The sequence below is a fragment of the Xyrauchen texanus genome, chromosome 26 (genome assembly GCF_025860055.1).
Source record: "Xyrauchen texanus isolate HMW12.3.18 chromosome 26, RBS_HiC_50CHRs, whole genome shotgun sequence".
NCBI lineage: Eukaryota > Metazoa > Chordata > Actinopteri > Cypriniformes > Catostomidae > Xyrauchen > Xyrauchen texanus.
Window position 1 is genome coordinate 3020733 of NC_068301.1, and position 10417 is coordinate 3031149.

General features: G+C 40.0%; 1 pseudogene; it reads left to right on the forward strand.

Moving 5' to 3' along the window:
• Nucleotides 1-7783: 7783 nt before the first annotated feature.
• LOC127620106 (focal adhesion kinase 1-like) overlaps nucleotides 7784-10417 on the forward strand; it is an 88566-nt pseudogene continuing 85932 nt past the window's right edge.

Here is a 10417-nt window from a genome sequence, read left to right on the forward strand (position 1 = left end):
CTAATACGTTTAGTAGCAATTTGCTCCTTTGTGCAACCGTATGCATTAATGACGGTATCATCTGCACATAACTGGATATCTACATCAGCACAAAAAGAAGGCTGATCGTTAGTGTAAAAACTAAATAAAAGTGGTCCTAGTATAGATACTTGTGGGACACCGGTAGGGGTGTTAAGAACAGTGAACTCTTTCCAAGACTTTATAGAGACAATAACATAGCAATCTTTGGCTTTGGGGGTATTACGTGAGTTAATTATCCTTATTACATCATGCTCAGACATGTTAATTAGACTGAACAGGGGTTTGGAGGCATCCACTAGAACTGTCTTTTATAGCCGTAAAACTCTGTGCAATCCCAGCAACAGTTCACCCAAATATTGCAATTCTGTCATAATGTTTTTACCCTCATGTCGTTGGAAACCTGTATGAATTTAGCTGTGGCCCAAATGACACACTAAACACTACGTGCTCAGCCAGGTAGTGCGTGTACTTTCGAAGTGTCCCAAATGACACACTTAACACTACGTGCTCAGCCAGGTAGTGCGTGTACATTCGAAGTGTCCCAAATGACACACTATACACTACGTGCTCAGCCAGGTAGTGCGTGTACTTTCGAAGTGTACCAAATGACACACTTAACACTACGTGCTCAGCCAGGTAGTGCGTGTACTTTCGAAGTGTACCAAATGACACACTTAACACTACGTGCTCAGCCAGGTAGTGCGCGTACATTCGAAGTGTCCCAAATGACACACTTAACACTACGTGCTCAGCCAGGTAGTGCGCGTACATTCGAAGTGTCCCAAATGACACACTATACACTACGTGCTCAGCCAGGTAGTGCGTGTACTTTCGAAGTGTACCAAATGACACACTATACACTACGTGCTCAGCCAGGTAGTGCGTGTACTTTCGAAGTGTCCCAAATGACACACTTAACACTACGTGCTCAGCCAGGTAGTGCGTGTACATTCGAAGTGTCCCAAATGACACACTATAACACTACGTGCTCAGCCAGGTAGTGCGTGTACATTCGAAGTGTCCCAAATGACACACTATACACTACGTGCTCAGCCAGGTAGTGCGCGTACATTCGAAGTGTCCCAAATGACACACTATACACTACGTGCTCAGCCAGGTAGTGCGCGTACATTCGAAGTGTCCCAAATGACACACTATACACTACGTGCTCAGCCAGGTAGTGCGCGTACATTCGAAGTGTCCCAAATGACACACTATACACTACGTGCTCAGCCAGGTAGTGCGCGTACATTCGAAGTGTCCCAAATGACACACTATACACTACGTGCTCAGCCAGGTAGTGCGCTGTACATTCGAAGTGTCCCAAATGACACACTATACACTACGTGCTCAGCCAGGTAGTGCGCGTACATTCGAAGTGTCCCAAATGACACACTATACACTACGTGCTCAGCCAGGTAGTGCGCGTACATTCGAAGTGTCCCAAATGACACACTATACACTACGTGCTCAGCCAGGTAGTGCGCGTACATTCGAAGTGTCCCAAATGACACACTATACACTACGTGCTCAGCCAGGTAGTGCGCGTACATTCGAAGTGTCCCAAATGACACACTATACACTACGTGCTCAGCCAGGTAGTGCGCTGTACATTCGAAGTGTCCCAAATGACACACTATACACTACGTGCTCAGCCAGGTAGTGCGCGTACATTCGAAGTGTCCCAAATGACACACTATACACTACGTGCTCAGCCAGGTAGTGCCTGTACTTTCGAAGTGTCCCAAATGACACACTATACACTACGTGCTCAGCCAGGTAGTGCGTGTACTTTCGAAGTGTCCCAAATGACACACTATACACTACGTGCTCAGCCAGGTAGTGCGTGTACTTTCGAAGTGTACCAAATGACACACTTAACACTACGTGCTCAGCCAGGTAGTGCGTGTACTTTCGAAGTGTACCAAATGACACACTTAACACTACGTGCTCAGCCAGGTAGTGCGTGTACTTTCGAAGTGTCCCAAATGACACACTATACACTACGTGCTCAGCCAGGTAGTGCGTGTACTTCGAAGTGTCCCAAATGACACACTATACACTACGTGCTCAGCCAGGTAGTGCGTGTACTTCGAAGTGTCCCAAATGACACACTATACACTACGTGCTCAGCCAGGTAGTGCGTGTACTTTCGAAGTGTCCCAAATGACACACTATACACTACGTGCTCAGCCAGGTAGTGCGTGTACTTCGAAGTGTCCCAAATGACACACTATACACTACGTGCTCAGCCAGGTAGTGCGTGTACTTTCGAAGTGTCCCAAATGACACACTATACACTACGTGCTCAGCCAGGTAGTGCGTGTACATTCGAAGTGTACGAAATGACACACTATACACTACGTGCTCAGCCAGGTAGTGCGTGTACTTTCGAAGTGTACCAAATGACACACTATACACTACGTGCTCAGCCAGGTAGTGCGTGTACTTCGAAGTGTCCCAAATGACACACTATACACTACGTGCTCAGCCAGGTAGTGCGTGTACTTCGAAGTGTCCCAAATGACACACTATACACTACGTGCTCAGCCAGGTAGTGCGTGTACTTCGAGTGTACCAAATGACACACTATACACTACGTGCTCAGCCAGGTAGTGCCTGTACTTTCGAAGTGTCCCAAATGACACACTATACACTACGTGCTCAGCCAGGTAGTGCGTGTACTTCGAAGTGTCCCAAATGACACACTATACACTACGTGCTCAGCCAGGTAGTGCCTGTACTTCGAGTGTCCCAAATGACACACTATACACTACGTGCTCAGCCAGGTAGTGCGTGTACTTCGAAGTGTCCCAAATGACACACTATAACACTACGTGCTCAGCCAGGTAGTGCGTGTACTTCGAAGTGTCCCAAATGACACACTATACACTACGTGCTCAGCCAGGTAGTGCATGTACTTCGAAGTGTCCCAAATGACACACTTAACACTACGTACTCAGCCAGGTAGTGCATGTACTTTCGAAGTGTCCCAAATGACACACTTAACACTACGTACTCAGCCAGGTAGTGCATGTACTTTCGAAGTGTCCCAAATGACACACTTAACACTACGTGCTCAGCCAGGTAGTGCATGTACTTTCGAAGTGTACCAAATGACACACTTAACACTACGTGCTCAGCCAGGTAGTGCGTGTACTTTCGAAGTGTCCCAAATGGAAAACCAGCGGTGTCAGCTGACGGAAGTGACGTTTCGAATGTAAGCGATTCGTTAGCCAAATTCAACTCCCCACTTATGTGATGAGGAGGAGGGCGTGGCTAGGCCGTATGGGTGCACGCCTGGCGCTGAGTTACCTTAATCAGCGGGTGAGAGAGATGAGAGAGACACACAAACACAGCTCCGTCTCTCTCTCTCTGGCGTCCCCGGCTCCTCCTCATCCGCTGATTAAGGCAACTCAGCGCGGGCGTGCACCCTACGCCTGGCCTAGCCACGCCCTCCTCCTCATCACGTCTTGCATGTCAAATAATGTACATATTCAAACTGCGTGGGGTGATGGTAAAGCATTCAACTCACATTTTTAAGGTGTTGTGTCCACAGAGGTTTCGCTCTTGTTGCAACATTCACTGTGAATTATGAAGCAGCGACCGCTGAGTGCATGAAGTGTCCAACAATCTACACTCCAGCAGTGTCTTTGTTTTTTTGGCTGGCCTGACAGACTAATACCTCCACTAGTGGGCGCTGAAGACCTGCGGGTAACTGTCACAGTACTTCCACTATCATAGATCAGTTGTTTATGAGCACAGACATGACCCTGGCTTACCTAAACACTCTCTCGGGTGTCTTGACTGAAGTCATCTGTCTTAAAGGGAAGGAGCTGACAGGAGGTGAACGTGTGATGACCTTGAGTACAAGAATCAGTCTTTTCTTTCTCACAAGACCGAGGCCAAACACCGACTAATGAATGCAAGTGTTTCAGTAGTAAATTGGTATAAAATTAAGTAGAATCTACTTAGCGGTAATTTTATGGCATAATATTGATTAAAGTGAGTAAATTTGAGGTCTGGTATCTCAGCGAGTATTGACGTTGACTATCACACCTGGAGTCGTGAGTTTGAATCCAGGGTGTGCTGAGTGACCCCAGCCAGGTCTCCTAGGCAACCAAATTGGCCCGGTTGCTAGGGAGGATAGAATCACATGGGGTAACCTCCTAGTGGTCGCGATTAGGGGTTCTCGGACTTACTGTATAAGAATTAAGTTTACTATTTATTCTTTCAAGAGGAAACAACAATAATATTATAAAAATAACACTTTGTAAATTAAGTTGTCATTTACCTCAACATAGTCACTTTTCGCCGCCGCCATTTTTTTAACCGACCGATTTTAAACATTAAAACCATTTTTTTTTCAGAAATAGCCACTAGATGGTGCCATAACATGTGAAACTTACATACCATTGGTTGTTTGGCTCGTCAGCTTGAACAAGGAGCCGTCAAACGTTGTGCATCATATTTAATACACAACGTTATTATATATACAAAAGGGAAACTTAACGCATACTATGTAGTCTATAAGCCAACGTTACTTTGCATTACAGGCGAAAGAGTCGTTATACAGAGCTGTGCACGCTCACTTAATGTTAACAATTAAACGCGTTGATGGTAACAATTAAACACGATGATAGTAACAATTAAACACGATGATGTTAACAATTAAACACTATGATGGTAACAATTAAACACGATGATGTTAACAACTAAACACGATGATGTTAACAATTAAACACGATGATGGTAACAATTAAACACGATGATGTTAACAACTAAACACGATGATGTTAACAATTAAACACGATGATAGTAAAAATTAAACACTATAATGTTAACAATTAAAAATGATGATGGTAACAATTAAACACGATGATGTTAACAATTAAACGCGATGATGGTAAAAATTAAACACGATGATGGTAACAATTAAACACGATGATGGTAACAATTAAACACGATGATGGTAACAATTAAACACGATGATGTTAACAACTAAACACAATGATGGTAACAATTAAAAACGATGATGGTAACAATTAAACACGATGATGATAACAATTAAACACGATGATGTTAACAATTAAACACAATGATGGTAACAATTAAAAACGATGATGGTAACAATTAAACACGATGATGGTAACAATTAAAAACGATGATGGTAACAATTAAACACGATGATGGTAACAATTAAACACGATAATGGTAACAATTAAACACGATGATAGTAACAATTAAACACGATGATGGTAACGATTAAAAGATCGTTTGTTTTATCACGAACGGGTAATTTTTAGTCGAAAATGAACGTCAGAACGTCGGAAGAAAATATCTTGCAAGCTCATTTCATTATTCAAGCCCGGTGCATGCTAGGAAAACCAGCTTCGAAAAGAAAAATTTATTTACTTAAAAATGAAGTTTACTCAAATTGGCGAAGAAATATGACCGGGTTTTCTACTTCCAAGGACGGAATTGCGGAATCCAGTCGTAAAAACGGAATTAGCCGCACTATGACGTAGAATGTCATGGAATTTGACGGGAAAGAATGGCAGCTCACCCCTGATTTGAGACGACTATTTTTGGACAATATTATCTTTTTGAACGATAAACGCTATATTAAGCACTTTTTAATCATAGGAAATTTCGTTAAAAATAGCTGCTATCTTGTTACAAACCTTCATTTAAAAACGTGTTTTGCAGTAAATGCATGATATTATAAATTGAACGATTTGGCCTCAAGTGGCTTAATGGTATTTTAGCGCTTCTGTATAAACGTTGTTATTAGATATTGGGAATATTGTACATCTGGAAGATAATACAACAGTCCATTATTATAGTAGAGTGATGTTGAGTGATGACGACGCACTATACAGGAATCATTTTGCATTTGGTAACTAATGATTCAGTTCTTTCACAATAGACTCAACAGTGTTACTTTGTTTCCTGTGGGACGACCCCAGAGCAGCTGTGAAATACACTTTCTGCTGCCAGTGACTCTTGTACGGATCACTTTGACACTTCGGTGAATGTCATACGAGTTAAAATGCTCATATTGTTGACAGATGTCAGAATATCGAAGATGCACAGCCAGAGAGACTTGAGAGGGATGTGGGAAGATGTTCAACGTTTGTTTTCAATCAGTTTGCAGGTGTGTCCTGCCACAACCGGCACAAAAAGAAACCAAATGTATGGATCTGATTTGATGGATCGTATACACGGACATGCACAGATGCCGTTCCTCTGAGCAATTTGATTTTGGATATGAGACATTTTGAGATGATGCATGGCGTCGGAAGAATAGTACAAAGTGATGTGATGTTAAATGTGCAGAGTGGGTTTTTATGTCCTTTGTGGAGCTGTACTAGCGAAGTGCTAAAACATGCTAAAAACGTGCTAACATCATGTTAACACATGCTAGCATCGCCTAGCAAAGTGCTAAAACATGCTAAAAATGTGTTAGCATCATGTTAACACATGTTAGCATCACATAGCAAAGTGTTAAATCATGCTTAAAAACGTGCTAGTATCATGCTAGCACATGCTAGCATCACCTAGTGAAGTGCTAAAACATGCTAAAAACGTGCTAACATCATGCTAAGACAAATGCTAGCATTGCCTAGCAAAGTGCTAAAATATGCTAAAAACGTGTTAGCATCATGTTAACACATGATAGCATCACATAGCGAAGTGCTATATCATGCTTAAAAACTTGCTAGTATCATGCTAGCACATGCTAGCATCACCTAGCGAAGTGCTAAAACATGCTAAAAACATGCTAGCAACATGCTAACACATGCTAGCATCGTCTAGCGAAATGTTAAAACATGCTAAAAACTTGCTAAAAATGTGCTAGTATCATGCTAACACAAACATAACATTACATGCTACCATCATGAAAAACACATGCCAGCAACATTCTATTACCGCTATTTTAGTGCTTAGCAACAAGTTATAAAATGCTATTTGACAAGTTTTGCCACGGCAAGCACCACTCACATTTTCTTCAGGAAATGTACCTATCTAGTTGAGATTACAATTGCAGCTGCCACAGTGATCTGATCGTGTCAATTATATCAGTTCACATAGTTCTATTCATGTTACGTCAAAACGTTTGATTTATTTTCTATTTAACCCGTGTTATGATTTTTGTCAGAAATGTGCAGCCTGACACTTGTTTTGTTTTTCATGGTAGAACCTAATAATAATAACATGGAATCAGATTGACACGGACGTGAGATTATGATGTCACAATTGACATTTTTGGATGAACGATTTGATTAATAAGCTACAAGAAGTGAATGAACCCCCCCTTGTTGTGTGTGTTGAAAACAGAGACAATGAACTGCAGAAACATATTATCACATCTGTAGCTGCAATCTTTACCCAGTTTTTTTTGTTGTCTCAGAGGCGTGGGGGGGGGGGGGGGTGCTGATCTCAGCGTTACCGCCGGTTACCAGATCTGACACACACTTTCGTTGAGTAATGGCTGGTCTGTGATGCTTTTGTTGGTGACGTGTGTGTGTGTGTGTGTGTGTGTGTGTGTGTGTGTGTTCCTCTCTCTCCCTCCCCCCAAAGCTCTCTTTTCTCATCTTTTTTCTCTTGAGCTCTGAGTGAGAGACAAAGACCCCCCCCCCCACCTCCCTTTCCCTCTGGAGGCCGTCGGTTCCGCACACACACACACACACACACACACACACACACACACACACACGCTTAAACACACTCATGCGCTCATCGCAGACCGGGAATGCTACTCTGCATGCGGGATTGAGTTTTTCTTGCTGTACTATGACTCTGTGCCGTAGAGCTGCGTTTTAACATTTGGCAGTTTGTGTATTCGAGGAAACTCATTTTACGGATATTACAAACAAGGATTTCTCATCTCTAATGGAAGGACTGTACCACGGTAAGCACTTTTCCTGCTGCTCCGAGTGGCCACATCTCTCCTGACAAGTGTGTGTGTGTGTGTGTGTGTGTGGTGAAAGAGAGGCACCCTATGAAAAGGGCTTCCTTTTGTACAGTACATGTACAATATCCACCCAGTAGTGAGACTTTGATCAAGTTATTGATAAAGCATGCATATATGATATTGATGGTAATCAGTAATGGACTTTTATTGTTTTTATATATGGTTGTTTATTTTGAGAATCGTTGCAAGTACTGCCAAAAGTGTAAATATGAACTTTTACCGGAGATGTTGGAAATCGTGGAAGTTTTGCTTCTCTCAATATTACAGTATGCTCTCAATATTGCCGTATGTTGATCGCTAGTGATAGACCAATATATATATATATATATATATATATATATATATATATATATAATGGTCATTTTGTGATTATCGGCATTGGTTGATAATCGTACCGGTTTGGCTGATTAATAAAACGATTTTGTTCCCCTTGCATAAAGTACAAAACCTACTGACATCCTTGTCAAGGGTTATTTTTAATTTATTTACAAGTGGTATCTTACAATAGGGGTTTGAGTAGATGGGACGATCTACTTTCCAATGCATGCAGGCATTATGACCAAAGCTGAACAATTGCTTTGATATTTGCAGACAAATCAGAAGTGTCACATTTTGATCATTTATTAAAATAAATTCACATTTTTTGGTAATCAGTAAAAACATCAAACTGATCAAATATCCATGTGTCATATGTTGTTGGAAAGCTCTCAAAGAGTAGAATACAACCTTGCTAACAGAGAAAAATTTAGCGAGTGATAGCTAAGTATATGGCAATTATGTTTCATGTGAACAGGTGTTGCTAATATGCTGCGTTTTCACTTAAAACCACCAAATATTTACGGAACATAAAATATCGCATACCATTACTTGGAGGATGCGATTATCTTTCAACACACAGGGTAATCAGATGTATAGATCATTAGATAATCCACATGAAGCACAATGTTACATATGACCACCAGGAGATGGCGCCAAATACACGACACAGACTCAATGATGACTCAAATGACACAGAATGAAACTCATCCTGTGAAATCTCATGACTATAATCATGTCTGCATGCTATGCAAACCTTTAGTCATTGTTGTGTTTGCATGTGTAATTAGTTCTTATGTACAATTGTAATGTTTTATTTCGATTTTTTTTTTACCTGAATTAAATTTAATAAAATATGTTTTTCCCTTTAATTCAGTGAATGTCATTTAGTGATATTTTTAAAAGATGATTTTGTCCTCTTTATTGTTAGTAAGCACGTTTAATACAACCTTTTAAGTCGAGACACAAGCTGAATAATCGGTTAAGAGCGAACGATTAATCAATGCAATAATCGCCGAATTGTCGAAAATCGATTATCAAAATAGTCGTTAGTTGCAGCCAAATAATTGCGATTATGACGATTAATTGTCCGTTTTAGGGATTTCATGAATTATTGTCCTATAATTTGTTTTGTGTAATTGTGCTTAAGTCTTTTTTACATATTTAACTTCAAATATATAATTCAAATAATAAAATATGGATGTAGGATTTCCTTTAAAGGCTTTAAAACTATATGCATGACATGAAATAATGTTTTAAATACTTAAAATATGTCTCTCTTTAGTTTTGGTTAATTTGACGTTTACACTGTTGTTTTTGGAACTCATTAAAAACACAAATCAGCATTAATGGCATTAATATATTCGCTTAAAATTCCCTTTAAATTTGATTGTAATTTAAAGTGCACAAATCGCAGTTAGGAGCAAATAACCGCGATCACATGATTATTTAATAATGCCGACGGGACTACTTGGAGACGTTTTTGGACACTATGATAATTTTTTTTGTCATGTTATCAAGACAGGTGTTGACATGACAAAAGTCGTTTTTCAGAGCCGCCTTACACCAGATATATATATAATGTCCAATGAGAATAAATTAGAAACGTATATATTTTTGGCATCATTTTTAAAAGTATCATTTTTGGGGTTATTTGGTGATTGTTTTTAGCAGTTTCTTCGGCTGAGAGTCTCATAATTTATGATAATCTATATCATAATTTTATTTTGAACTTTATCTTTACAATGATACCAAACATTTGACCCTTGTTTTTTTTATTAATTTTTTTGGTCAAATTATACGCATTTAATTTTAGGTATGCAACTGAAACCCCCTAAAAAACCCCTCATTGCTTAAAGGGTTAATGAAAAACATTATAAAAATACACTAATTGTACAAATTATATCATTTGCCGGTTCCGTTCAAAATGATCGTCAATGGCAAAGATTGCAAATATTATAAAAATGAACAATTTTGCCAATTTTTTTTTAAAAGAGTAAAACATCATGTGAACGTCTATACATAAGCTATACATTACTAAAAAACAATTACAAATTCCCAATGGGAACCCACGGAAAATTCTTCAACAAACTGATATCATGA